This window comes from Camellia sinensis, chromosome 4 (assembly GCF_055761805.1).
Source record: "Camellia sinensis isolate YWXY chromosome 4, ASM5576180v1, whole genome shotgun sequence".
Classification (NCBI taxonomy): Eukaryota; Viridiplantae; Streptophyta; class Magnoliopsida; order Ericales; family Theaceae; genus Camellia; species Camellia sinensis.
The window spans coordinates 196,457,034-196,472,632 of NC_138964.1; the positions used below are offsets into that span (position 1 = coordinate 196,457,034).

Below are 15,599 nucleotides of genomic sequence, written 5' to 3' on the forward strand. Positions count from 1 at the left end.
AAAAAATTTGATAAAGAAGAAATCTTATACGAAATTTCTAGTGATAAAGAAAGTTCATATGAAGAACTAATTTTCATGATGACTAATATAGATAGTCAATAAATATCTTAAGAAATAGATAGTATATCTCAAGAAGAATTACAAGCAATTTGACTTGGAGATGTAATCGGAGAAGAAAAAACTTTTACCGAAGAAGAATTAGCAAAATTCGAAAAAATGCAAGAAGTTACTGTACCAAAAATTTACAAACTTCAAAATTCAACTTCTTTTTAGCAAGAGTGTTTGAACAATACAGTGGCAACACTCAAGCAAAATCGTCAGAAGAGGGAAATATTGATATTCTTTTTTTTTTTATAAGAAAAATGGAAAAGAATGGAAAAAGAAATATCTTGAGATTCAATATATTCACATTGAATTAATACATATAACCATAACAACCTTATTCCGCCAGGGGATAGATACTCCTATTTTAGTAATAATTTTTTATAAAAGATTTTCCGACCCAATGAAAGCAACCACTAGAGGAATTCAATCTAATTTGGCTTATGAAGTTGTTTCGTTTAATGTTGGACCAAATTTCTTTATTTCCATAAACGATACTAATCTTGAGGACATAGTCAAAATAAGAATTAAAACATAAGAATTAGAAATGAAATCGAATTCCCATAATTTGGCTATTCATTGAAAAACAATTCATGAATTGACCAAATTTTCTAAAACAAAAACAAGATCAAACGATAATAAAATTGTTGAAATCTTCGAACCAAGACCATTTGACACGGTAATCCAACCACGTCTAATGAATTGGAACGATTTAGAAGTCTCTCGACAATGATTAATTCATGACCTAATGGGAAAAGGAGAATCGTCTAAAATAAAAAATTCTGCACAAATACAAATGTAAGCATCAGGAAAAAATTTATATATTCAAAATACGGTTCAAAAAATTAAAAGATCAACTTTTGTATTTGAAAAAGATTTTCCTAACAAAGTATTTTCAAAATTATGCATTGAGGAATCAAGTAATAATTCTAATCAAGAATCTATTGCTTCAACAAATGTTCAAATTCTTATTTTTCCAGGAATACAAAGACAATCTGAATATATTAAGTCTGCATATATGTATCATTTTCAAACAAAAAATGATAATATTATTTTTTCTCCTAGCCAAAGAAAAAGAAGATACACATATGTATTAGGAACATTTAATTTTATAGGTTATAAACCTTATAGCCTCAATGTTCTCATAGATACAGAAGCTACAATCAGCTCATGTAAATGAAATGCCATATCGAAAGAAGAATGGACATTAATGAAACATCTAATTTTGGTTACTGAAATTGATAGCAACCATACTTCTATACAATTCAAGGCTAAAAATATAGCTATTTGGTTAAACGATAGCAAGTTCATTATATCAAAAATTCTATGTTTTCCTTATATGCATGGAGATTTCCTTCTTGGAAATAATTTTATATATAAATACCTTCCAATGCAAATACAGGAAAAAACCATTTCATTAAACATAAACAATGTCTTAATTCATATTCCATTATTAAAACAACATAAATATATTTGTGATAAAGAGTTTGCGTCTATTTCGCGTCATGATTTAACTCCCATCATTAAACCTATTGATGAATCACATTGGATTTATAAAGTTTTAGAATAAAATTTAGTGAAGATCCATTAAAACTATAGTAACGTAGTCCGCATTATTGTAGTTTGAAATTGAAAGACTCTAATGTTTTTATTAGAGTAAGACCAATGATCTATACAAGACAAGATATAGATGAATTTGATATTCAACTTCAGGACCCTTTAGATAAAAAGTTAATTGAAGAAACTAGAAACCCTCACTCTAGTCCAACTTTTATGATAAGAAACCATACTGAAATTAAAAGAGGAAAAATCCGAATGGTAGTTAACTATAAACGGCTAAATGAAAATTTAGAATTTGATGTTTGGATGAACTTAACAAAATTAATGATAAAAAAATCTTTAGCAAATTTGATTGCAAGAGTGGATTTTGGTAAATCCAATTGACTGAAGAATCAAAAAAATTGACAGCTTTCAGTATACCTAGAGGACATTATCACTGGAATGTTATGCCTTTTGGTTTAAATATAGCACCATAGGTATTTCAACCATGGATGGATACAACCTTTAAAGATTTTAAGGATTGTTATGTAGTTTATATTGACGATATACCTATCTTCTCTAAAATCGGGGAGGAGCATAAGAAACATTTAAAATTACTTTATGAAAAATTCCAAAAACATGGAATTGTTTTGTCACCAAAAAAGATTGAACTAGAAAAAGAATCAATTAAATTTTCTAGAATAATTTTAGACCAGAAAGGTTTAAAATTACAGAAATATATTTTGTTCAAAGTACGAGATTTTCCTGATACTCTTGAAAATATAACACAATTACAATGTTTATTAGTTATTTTAAGTTATGAACGAAATTTTATCAAAAATATTTCAAAAATAGAAATTCCTTAGTTAACTAAATTAAGGAAAAATGTTATTTTTGAATGGACAACAGAAGATGTTGCTTTAATTAAACAAATTAAAGAAAATATAAAAATTTTACCAGATGTTTATCTTCCTTAAACAGGTGATAAATTAATTTTAGAAACGGATGTCTCAGATTCATGTTGGGGATGAGTTCTCAAAGCAACACCAAGTAAATTATTGCATGATAAAGAGATACTTTTGTCAGAAAATGGGAATCCAATATCCATAAAATTACAAAAAGAAGATCTAATTTGTGAATATAATTTTAGAACATTTAAACCAAATGAACAAAAATATATTATTTTTGAAAAAGAATTACTTGCAATAAAATTGGCTATAAAAAGTTTCCATATTTATTTAGCCCTAGAAAATTTTATTGTAAGCACTGATAATAAAGTAGTAAGAGATTTCTTAATCAATAAAAAACTTATTGAGCAAAGAACAAGATTAGCATGGTATAATAAAATTTCAGAATATACTTTTGAGGTAGAACATCTTAAAGGTACTAACAATTTTCTTACAGATTTTCTTAGTAGAAATTGTTTTCAGAAAATTAAATTACTAAACAAGTAATTTTAATTTTTGCAGAAGACCTCTAGACCAAGAGAAAGAAATGAACAAGGGTAAACAACCCGTACAAGGAGATTGGGTGACAATTGCTTAAAAAGCAATCCTCAGACAAGAAAAAGTTTATGTTGTGTTTGCAGGAAGACAACTTGAAATTTACACAGAATGAAATGATTGTAATAAGCAAGTTTGTGGATTTCCGAGAGCTAGTTTTAAATCCTATGATAGCATGACCAAAGTTAAAAAAAGCTTTTTACAGTGCACCATCGATACCTGTTTATCAAAATATTTTTTGTCAAATGAGAACTAGCCCAGTTCCAATTAATATTCAGACATCTAAACTAGATGAATATGAAATAAAGATTTTTTCAACCCCGATATATCCAGAGAAATTTATATAGAATTCAATGGAGTTTGGAAAACTCACATTGTAGACAACACAGTGAAATTTCGAAAACACATGGGAGTTTTGGCCAACAAATTAGCTGAACAAACAGTTAAGTTAAAAGAATTACAAAACCTTTGTTTTAATATCCTTAAACGAATGAATTGGAACGAAGATTTAAAAAAATTTCTTCAGCTATCATATCTCATATCAGATGAGTTTTCTGATCCAATTTTTGAACAAATAAAAAGAATTTGTCTTTTTGAAAAAGTAAGAACATTGCTTACAAAAGAAAATTTCCTTTTAATAAAAAATCAAGTTGAGGATTATCGTGATAAGATTAGAAAAATCTTAGAACAATCCTATGATAAATTAAATTTTATAGATGGAATTCCTAAAATAACCATCATGACAAATAATGAAATGTGATTTTTTGAAGATATAGATTGGGGATTAACTAATCAAGTTATTTTCCAAATTTTAGACCTAATTCAGTGGATAGAGTATCCAATGATCATAAAAGCAATGCTCTCATAGGTAGTAAAAGGCTTCTGATGGAGTAAATATTTTACATTTTGGATCTTCAACACAATCGGTTGGCGAGAACGAAAACATTTTTTCCAGCCATATCAAATTTTGTATCTCAAAGAAACTGAAGATTTCAAATTTGAAGACGACGATTTGGATAAAGAGCATCGGATGGAGAGATTGGAAAATATTCAAAAACTTCATTTAATAGAATATTGGATAGACAGTCTAATAACTGTTTCACATGCAACTTCTAATATCTATGGCTCAGCAAAGTTGCCATTCACGGTTATAGATGGTAGAATATTATTTGTAACTCATTTTCCCATAACATATCAAAGGTCTCCTATAAAAATTAATAAGGTTCTTGACATGTTATTAAATCTCAAAAAGAGAAATAATTTGAATCTTCCGTTCGAACTAGCCATGACCGCAAATGATGTAGAACAATTTCAGAATGAACGATACAGCCAGGATCCCGATTCTCCTTTACTAGAGACTGATGAAGAATATCGTAATCTCGTAAACAAGATGGAAGCATATTGGACCCCACTATCACATGCAGTTGTCTCATGAACGACACCAACATTATCCAGGACATGTGGAGCAACCTGCATTATTAGGCGGAAAGTGATCAGACAGATCCTTCAGCCGACGCTATGCAACAAATAAGATCAACCAAATCTTATCTATATCAATCTATTTCTTTGAACCACGGGGAGGGTAGATAGTGTATATAATTGTAGTTTGTTAGAAGATGGCAAATAATTGTAGTTTTTCATTTCGGTGGTGCTACATGCACCAATTAGTATACTAACTAATGTACCAACACTAGTTATGATATTATTACTGATCCCGCTCATTATACAAATTACAAATACTAAAAACCTCTTAAATTGTGCTACATCATCAATTGCTACACTAATTACACTACTACAAATATAGATAAAGATCACACTTTTTTGGTGTGATGTATGTTTTTTAATCACACCTTTTAAGTTTTATTAAAGTGTGGTCTTTAGGAGTGTGATTAAAAATGGTCATTTTTAATCACACTTTTTAAGTGTCATTAAAAAATGCTTTCATCACATCTTTTAAGTGTGATTAATAATATTTAGATCACACCTTTTAAGTGTAATTAAAAACATTTAGATCACACCTTTTAAGTGTGGTTAAAAACATTTAGATCACACCTTTTAAGTGTGGTTAAAAACATTTAGATCACACCTTTTAAGTGTTATTAAAAACTTTAGTTCACACCTTTTAAGTGTGATTAAAAACTTTAGATCACACCTTTTAAGTGTGATTAAAAACATTTAGATCACACCTTTTAAGTGTGGTTAAAAACATTTAGATCACACCTTTTAAGTGTGATTAAAAACTTTAGTTCACACCTTTTAAGTGTGATTAAAAACTTTAGACCACACCTTTTAAGTGTGATTAAAAACATTTAGATCACACCTTTTAAGTGTGATTAATAATTAATAAAACCTGTGATAAAAAAAAATTACATATTTAAAGAATAATCAATATTATTTATGCACGCGCATTTGAATAATGTAATACACACTATATACTATATTTTGAATCACAACCATATATTGAATGAAATAATATCATATATTTCATAAATGAAAGTTACATGTTTAAAAGTATATACAAAGAAATTAATAAAAAAAAATTAACTGTGATTACATACATTAAAAAATAAAAAATAAAAAACTTGAAAAAAGTAAGTTCTTGAATTCTTTGACCATATTTTGCATCTCTCCAAGAAATTTCTGACCTGAAAAATAAAAAAATAAATTAATTTAAAAACCGCCAGAAGCATATGAATAAACTTACTAATTAATTTATAAACTTACATTTAGATCACACCAAAAATAATGTAATTTATCTAGTTGTTAAACTGCCCCAATCCTTTCCCTACAGCCACCAAAAATGACATAATTATTTTGATTCTCCACACAAATAGTATAAAGCTACAAAAGATATTGATACCCTTGTAGAAGCCAAAATAAATCATCAAGGCATGAATGATTTCAAACTTTCTTAAGCTAGAATAATTTAATAATAAAACAAAAAAGTGATCTAAAACTCAAGATATGCACTTGTAAAAAATGACAATATTATTTGAGAAACAAGACATTTAATAAAAGATTAGATACTAAGCACGACACAACAAAGAGAGTAGGGGTAATATGTATACATCCATTCACTTATAGATCAATGTATTGTGCTAGTCTAAAACAATACAGTCTACACCATTCAAGTTTTTTCGGTGTCACTTATAGATCCACTCACTTCTTTCAAATTATTTCCCAGCAAAATACACATTAAACTCCCCTTGCTATTTTTTTGCTTCTTCAGAATCTTTGCTAATTGAATCTAGGTGTGAAATGATATACATAAAACTATGACAAACTCTAGTTCTATCAAACCTTATGAACAAAGTTTCCTTATATATGCCTAAAACACAAAATTATGAAACACCAAACATAAGCAAAATTAAAGCAATTATAGCAATTATAGTCCATTTCATTCCACATTACACCAAACATAAGCAAAATTATGAAAATCAGATTCCAAAGTAGCAAAACCAAACAATACCAAACAATGTCATTGAAATCTCAAGTTCATTTTATTTGATACAAGACACCAAAAACACTAGTCGAAATTGTAAAATGAAGATCTCTCTTTTATGACCAAACTTGTGGAACAAAAGTGAAAAATAAACAAATAACATAACAGAGCAAAATTAAAGCAATTATAGCAATTATAGTCCATTTCTAAACCTTTTTTTCTCCTATTTTGTCAATCTTTATTTTGGACCTTTTTAATAAAATATTGAATTCTTTTAAACAGATTCAGATTAATAAAATATTAATAAAATATAAAATACAGTCACAGATTCAATTAAACAGATTGAATGTAAACAGATTCAGTTTGAATGTAAACAGACACAGATTCAGTTTGAATGTAAACAGACACAGACTAACAGACACAAATTCATGAAATTAACTGGGCAGTGAGTGTTCAGCTGAAGCACAATCATAAAAAAAATATATATATAACCACTTCATTTTTAGGAATTAATCATTGCTAATGCTACCAACATAATGGAGAGTACATCTAGAATTTCAAAGAGCAACGACTCAATCACTTCGATAATACAAGTCAAATAATTGAAAATGCAACTTGATATGTTTAAATTCTATCATGATTAAAATGTATATGTTATAATTACAATGGTAATTAATGATCAAATATTTGCAACATAAAACATATGCATGAAATGACACTCACTTTTCATATTGACCCTTAATTTGTCCTTCCAGATCTTCATTGAGAACCAGACTTTTCCTTCTATTAGATACCTCTTCAAAAGCATGTTCAAAATGTCCCTCACTGCAACAGATAGAAGCAATGAAAATAAGTTTTTAAACCAAGAGATGCGAAATGACAAAGCATTTTCAAGAGCTGTAAATCTGAACACTACCTATCAGAATTTTCCTTCCTCTGGATTTTGTCGTTTGAAATTGATGTGATGTTTTCGTTCTTTTCCCCATTACTTCGCTTGCTTCTTTGCAAAACCTCATGAGGATCCTCCTCCCTACGGTGACATATAGAAATCATCTCAAAAAATGATATTCCCAGTTTTCTACATATAGAAATGATCAAGTAGATTCTATAATTGGTGGGTCCAAACAGATTCTTGTCACATTGACAAGAGTAGGAATTTTACCTCAACGGTGCCCTACCCCCCTATTAGAAGGCCAATTTCCGGCAATTTTTTACCCCTATGGGGCCAATGGTTGGCTGATATGGTGGAATTCTTGTTTCATGAGGCATTTCTCATTACATAGATATCTCAAACAAATGAGAACTATAGTGGAAAATATAGGCCCCGCGACAACAAACCACCGAAACCTAGACCTTTAATCACCTTACTATTAGACAGATGAGTCACTGGTTAGAGGCACAATTACCAATAGCCATTACCTTCCAAATTGTAAGACCTATCAAGACATGGATGGTTCCCTATCGACCCACATTCAGACTTCGTTTTCAAACCGGAAGTCCTGTGCTAGTTCCGTAAGTTTTCACAACTTACGTTCGTCCCTCCCGAGGTGTTTGAGGTGTTGCCCAGGCCTTCTCGTGACTGTAACATGATTTTAACCTCCAATGGCCTATTCTCAAGCTTAAGTGTGAAAAATTACATTTTTGGACTTAATTTTCAAACCGGGAGTCCCGTGCTAGTTCTGTAAGTTTCCACAACATACATTGGTACCTCCCGGGGTGTTTGAGGTGTTTCCCAGGCTGTCACGTGGTTGTTGTATGATTTTGACCTCCGATGGCCTATTTTCAAGCTTAAGTGCGAAAAAGTGCATTTTTTTACTTAGTTTTCGTATCTCTCTCTGTCTGTCTCTCTCTCTCTCTCTCTCTAACAATCAAATTCAAAATCTAAACACACATTTAGTTTGTATTCACCTTTAACCATTGCTACTTTCTTTCTATATTTCTATGATTTAGTTATCAAAATGTTTTAACGGCAATGGGGCACTCCTATACTTTGGTATTTCAATGAACACAATAGTCCCTTGCAACACTGTAACTGCTGTTTGCAATTTCACACTTGAATTTTTACAAATCACTGTTTGAAGAAATGAGTTCCAGGCAAGGTAAATCAGCACCATTATATTCAAGCCAGTCAAATCATGATAAAAAGTACAGAGACAAGAAATCCAATAAAATAGTTTACTGAAAATCTAGAACAGCAAAGGGAAAAATATTCTGCTCAATACCTCGAGTAGTACCTTCCCTAATGGCTTCAGCTTTTCCAGATATCATGTTCACATATATAACACTTTCATTAGCACTCAACCAACGGCCAAACACTTGATCATTTAATCCTACCATAAAAAGGAAAATGGATAAGTAACAATTACCTTAAAGCTCCACTTTGTCTTCATAAACAAAAAAATTGGCATTTAAATTATTCGTCAATTTCAGACTAAGATTTCCACCTGACAGATACAATTATTATGGCTTTTTAAACATTAATTCAATGTTGTCTTTTAGATCTAGATTTCCGGAATGGATTTGTGAGTTTTAGTTGTGACCAACTGAACCTTCTACACTGAAGTTGAGCTGACTTCCAAGGTGGACTGGATTCTTAGGGTATAAATGAGAACCAACTGAAATCTGAAGAAATTCACAATTTAGAAAACGCAACAGTGGAAATCTTAAAAAGCAGTAATTACGCCTACAAGCATAATCTTAACAATTACAACATCAAGCTTAAGAAGTCAAATTCCCTAAGCAATCAAAATAACACAGCAGATGCAGGCATTCATACAAAGAGAAAGAAGAACCTAAGCCTATGAATTTGTCAATAGAAAAAAGAACCTAAAATTTTTGGGGGAAAAACAATGGACTATTACAGTTTCAAGAGAATAAAATGTAACAATTTATTTTTCCAAAAGAGAAGTCACTTTTACCAAACCCCAAAACTTAAAAAAATTACTTTTGTCTTTGGTTTAAAAATTAAACAAATTAAAAACTTGGTTTCCCTCCTCTCAACCCATCATTCACAATTTTGGAGTTTCAACTCACACTAACTGATTAATATGGAAATTGTACTCTATTTCACATACTGTTAAAAGCAATCAAAGACACATATCTAGAAATCTTATTTTTTAAGTATATTCATATATGTTAATGCATCTAAACGATACACAATATGATATATCATAACAATGATACATGATACATATCATGATTACAAAATAATAATTAGCAATGTAATAATAATGGATTAGGGATCCATGAGCTTTACCTCTTATCCTTTAACAGAACAATAATGCCAGCAGCCTCTGCAGGCGAAACATGAGATTGTGACTCTGGCCGATCTACAGGCCTTTGTACACTGAAGGTACTAGAAGAGGTGCTACTAGGAGTGTGTTGGGCAGGAAGAACTTGGAGAGCTAACTACAAATAGAGGATACCATGAATTTGTAGGAATCTCCTGTGGACTTGGCTGAGCTTACTGCTCATGAGAACCCCTATTTATAAACACAGTTAGTATTAAACATACCACTAATTTCATAAAAGCAGAAGAATTCATTCTCACAGAAATTCATTTTGAACATGTCCGTGTTTACGAGAGAGTATATCATGCAGATGAAGAGCACAAACAAGTGATAATCAATGCATGTACAATTTACTGAAAGTGCTTAGGTAAGTCAAGAACTACAAATACAAAAAGGATTTGTTTAATGTGTGGCCTTAAGGCACATGTTAAGAAGCTTAAATAGATTGTACATTCTGCTTAAAAGAACATATAATAAAGAATGTATAATCTTTTTAAGTCATCTGAATAACAGCCATATATAAAAACTTATGCAATCCATTGGCACATGTTCAATTAGGACTGGAAAGGATAATGAAGCAAGTTTAGTATGAAGCCAACACAAGCTATGACCTGAAGAATTAACCTTGATCTGAAAGTAAAAACAAATTTTTATTTTCCTTGCGGGAGGTGGGAATTATGTCAGTATTATACATCTATACATAAGACAACTCTCTCCTACATGAGAGCTTCCCTGTCTCTCTAGTTGCTTGCTTCCTCATGGTCTTTTTCAATATTGTATTATGAAAAAGCTTGAGACCCCTAAATTTATCCCTTATGAGATGGATTGTTACATGTCAAATGTTGATATGTGCAGAATCAAACACCTATGGCACAACCCTATCTAGACTCTTGTTTTAGGGATCCCTGCCAAGACTCTTGTTTTATTTGGCCTTTTGTAGCCTTATCATCCTCCATTTCTGTGCTCATAAACACTCCCCTTAACCTTTCCATTTCTTAATTGTATGTTTACTTCCACTATCTACAGCCATAAGCTTATCTACCTAGATGATCCATTAAATCCCCTCTCTCTCCTCATTTCCTTTCCCTCTAATCAGATTTTCAACTCCGTCATCCCACCAAAGAATAAACACAAGCTTAGAACAGACAAAATGTCTTAATTACAATGACCCAAGTGCACAACATATATTAGCAGCTATAAAATAAAATTAAAAATAAAATAAAAATTTAGAAAGCCCTATACCATCTGCTTGACCCATATCCAAATACTTAAAAAAGGAATGCTAAAAACCACTAGAGTAGATGGAAATTAGCTCATAACACAAGAAAACTATTCAAGATTTGAAAAAAGGGGGCAAACTTTATCAATAAAAATGCACAATTGTTTGAAATAGTAATTTCACATATGCATATACAGATTAAGATATAAAGATGAATCCAAATAGCCCTAAAACAGGTGAAGATTGAATTGAGAAATCGTAGTTAAATTGTGAACAAAGTAATGATAGCAGAGATAAGAATCATCAGAATCTGAAAATAGTCATATACATACACATATATATATATATATATAGAGAGAGAGGCACCCTTAATTCCCCTCAACCGCCTCAACCTCGACAAACCCATGGCCACGCCCCTCCCTACCTCATCTGCGCCGAGCATCTCCACCGCGAGATCGTTCTTGCCATTTGCGGCCTTAGCCTCATCAAAGGGAGTGATTATAAGCTTATGCTTGACAATCGTTTTGGTATGTAGATTTTTGAGGGAGAAGAGAAGAGATAAGATGAGTACGTACCGTTGATCGTTATCATCACCGAACCAGTCTTGCCATACCGTCGAAGTGTCCAATGAGAGACATTGAAACACTTCCCTTCCCCTTCGAACCCTCTATCTTCTCCCTCTCTTCTCATTTTCCCCCATTGAATCGTGTTCCCTGTTCTTCCCTGTATAGATTGATATTGGGAACTGGGGCCTTTTTTGGGGGGTTTAATAATATTTTAATATTATTGGGAAAATCAATCAGAAAGTTTACGTATGAAAATCAAATGATAGAGATTAAAAAGAAAAAAATCAAAAAGTATGTATGAAAATCAAATGATAGAAATATAGATATTATTATTATTTTTTATTTGGTAGAAGTAGGAGTAATATTTTAATGAAAAATATTTTTCACTAAAATAAAAGTTTATTTTCTGTGGTCAATGAAAAATATTTTTCTACGGCCTATTTTTTTTGGTTAGTAAAAATCATGAACTAATTTTTTGTGGTAGAGGAAAGGTAGCGACATTAGTGGTGGAGGTGGTGGATAAGAGATGATGGTGGTGGTGGTGGTGATGGCGAAAAATATTAGTGGTGAAGTTGTGGTAGTGGTAGTGTAGATGGAGTGGAAGGAATGAATGAGAGGTAATGGTAGTAGTAGCGGCAGTAGTGGAGTGGTGGCGATGGTAGTAGTAATGGTAGTCGTAGAGGTGAAGTGGCGACAGTGGAAGTAGTGGTGGTGGTGGTGGAATGACGTTTGCAGTAGTGGTGAAGGTGGTAGAGAAGATGGGTGGTGAGAGAGAGAGAGATGAGTGAGAGACAGATAGAAGAGATAGAGAGAGAGAATAGAGCGGGAATGGAAAACAAAAACAGGCGGGAATAAAAAATAATGAGAGGTAATGGTAGTAGTAGTGGCAATAGTGGTGAAGGTGGTGGATAAGAGATGATGGTGGTGGTGGTGGTGGTGGTGGTGGTGGCGGCGGCGAAGGAGATTAGTGGTGAAGTTGTGGTAGTGGTAGAGTAGATGAAGTAGCAAGGGTGAATGAGAGGTAATGGTAGTAATAGTGGCAGTAGTGGTAGTGGTGGCAATGGTAGTAGCAATGGTAGTCGTAGAGGTGAAGTGGCGACAGTGGTAGTAATGGTGGTAGTGGAATGGCGTTTGCAGTAGTGGTGAAGGTGGTAAAGGAGATGGGTGGTGAGAGAGAGAAAAATGAGTGAGAGACAGATAGAGGAGAGAAAGAGAGAGAGAGAGACAAAGACAAAGTGATGAGCAAGAGAGAGACAAAGTGGTCGCTAAAAGTGCATTTTCTTGTAGTGGATAGATAAATCGAGAGGGAGCTCAGTAAATAGAGAAGACAGAAGGGAGAGAGTGAGCAATGCGAACATAGTGGGAGAGAAAGAGAAGAGAGAGAGGGACAAAAAGATAGAGAGTGAGAGACAGAAAAAAGATAGAGAGAGAAGAAAGATGAACGAGAGAGAGATAGAGAGAAGAGAGATGAACGAGAGAGAGAGAGAAGAGAGATGAGCGAGAGAGACAGAGAAATATGAGAGAGATAGAGAGAAGAGAGATGAACGAAAGAGACAGAGAGAGAAAAGAGATGAGAGAAGAGATAGATGAGTGAGAGACACAGAGAGAGAGAGAGAGAGACATATAGACAGAAAGAAAAGAGTGATGAGTGAGAGAGAGAAAGAGAAGAGAGAGAGGAAGATGAAAAAATAGGTGAAAAGATATAGACAAAGAGAGAGGGAGAGAAAGAAAGAGCGAAAAGAGATAAACGAGAGAGAGACAGAGAGAGATGAGCGAGAGAGATAACGAGAAGAGAGATAGAGAAGAGAGACAGAGAGAGATGAGAGAGATAGACAGAGAGAAAGAGAGAGAGACAGACAGACAGACAGAGAAGAGTGATGAGTGAGAGTGAGAGAGAGAGAGAGAGAAGAGAGACAGAGACAGAGAGATAGAAAGATGAAAAAATTGGTGAAAAAGTTCCGTGTCTAAAGCCTCATTTTCTAGTAGTGAGTCATCTCTATCATTCATGGGTAGAATAGAGGTGCGGATTTGGGAATTGTATATTTTATATAAAAATCAAATTGAAATATTTTATACAATCACACCTATTTAGGGAGTGTGATTAAAAAGTAGTAATGTATATATAATCACACTTTAATTAAAATGTGTGATTAAAAAATATATATATAATCACACTTATTTAAAAAGTGTGATTAAAAAGTAGTAGTGTATATATAATCACACTTTAATTAGAAGGTGTGATTAAAAAATATATAAATAATCACACTTTAATTAGAATGTGTGGTTAAAAAATATTTATATAATCACACCTATTTAAAAAGTGTGATTAAAAAGTAGTAGTGTATATATAATCACACTTTAATTAGAAGGTGTGATTAAAAAATATATAAATAATCACACTTTAATTAGAATGTGTGGTTAAAAAATATCTATATAATCACACCTATTTAAAAAGTGTGATTAAAAAGTAGTAGTTTATATATAATCACACTTTAATTAGAAGGTGTGATTAAAAAATATATAAATAATCACACTTTAATTAGAATGTGTGGTTAAAAAAATATCTATATAATCACACCTATTTAAAAAGTGTGATTAAAAAGTAGTAGTGTATATATAATCACACTTTAATTAGAAGGTGTGATTAAAAAATATATAAATAATCACACTTTAATTAGAATGTGTGATTAAAATATATATATATAATCACACTTGTTTAAAAAGTGTGATTAAAAAGTAGTAGCACTTTAATTAGAAGGTGTGATTAAAAATACATATATATAATCACACTTAATTGAAAAGTGACATAAAAAATAAATATTATCACACTCAATCAAATTAAGTGTGATTAAAATATCAATCTAATTTTTTTTTATCACACTTCCAATAAAAGTGAGATCTTTTTTTTTGTCAAAGTGTGATCTTTAACTATTTTTGTAGTAGTGTTAGTACATTAATTGGTGCATATAGCATTATTCTTTTCATTTTTGTTTCTAAAGACTTTTTTGTCTTTGTATTTATTTTTATAGAAACTTTGTGTAAGCCTATACCTAGGCTTGTAGACTTGTGTACAACGTTACAAAGTTTTTGGACGTATTGGTGTTATAAATTTCAACAAATTAGATATGCAATAACTCTAGACAAACTTTTTGGGTTAGGATAGCTTTTTGGTTTTGTTTGTATCTATAAGATGTATTCTATAAATTGACATTCAAGCCAAAGAATGAAGTAATGTAAATTCTCATTATCTCTTTGTTGCCTACTTCTCTAATTTCTCTTAACTCCATAACTCCATAAAATAATAGAATAGTAGAAAGCTCATTTCCTTTTGTTATTTTGTATAAAAGGCCAAAAAATTATGGCAACTTACCCCTCTTAGTACAACATGGCAACTGGTTAGATTGAACACTACCAAGCCCACAATCCTATTTCCATAACCGTTAATTTCAAAAAAATAAATAAATAAATAATTGTGGTATGGTATGACATGATTTCAATGACCAAAAAAGTCTTACAATCTTGTTCTATATTCCCCTCAAAAAATTCTGTGATTTCATTGAATTCAAAGCAATGCCTTCAAGAGTTGGTTCTTTGTTGACGCACCAACAAACATATTGTTTGAAATATAATACTCATATCGGCATAATTAAGATTTCATTTTGAAAGATATCGCTACAAAGAGAAGTTATAAGAGAGACTATGGCGGTGATTTTTTTTAAACTTAAATTTGCTAGAGAGATAAAAAAAAAAAAAAAAAAAAATTGTCTAAGGTGTGACTTTGAACTTGGACCAAATAAAATGTCATAAATTATTTTGGTGTATCACACTTCCAAAATAAATCATATACTTACATAAAATTAATAGTGTGGGTACAATTTTAAGGGATTCACATAAATAAACTAGATGATTCTTTAGGACTGATTATATAATCTATAAGTA

At 31.4% G+C, this 15,599-nt stretch overlaps 1 long non-coding RNA gene across 1 annotated transcript; it reads right to left on the reverse strand.

Moving 5' to 3' along the window:
- Window positions 1-5,603: 5,603 nt before the first annotated feature.
- Window positions 5,604-8,978, reverse strand: LOC145823526 (uncharacterized). Its single transcript, XR_014365810.1, has 4 exons — window positions 8,808-8,978; window positions 7,502-7,615; window positions 7,309-7,410; window positions 5,604-5,788 (listed from the first exon to the last, which is right to left on the reverse strand). It is a non-coding gene; the product is annotated as an uncharacterized LOC145823526 (long non-coding RNA).
- Window positions 8,979-15,599: the final 6,621 nt, after the last annotated feature.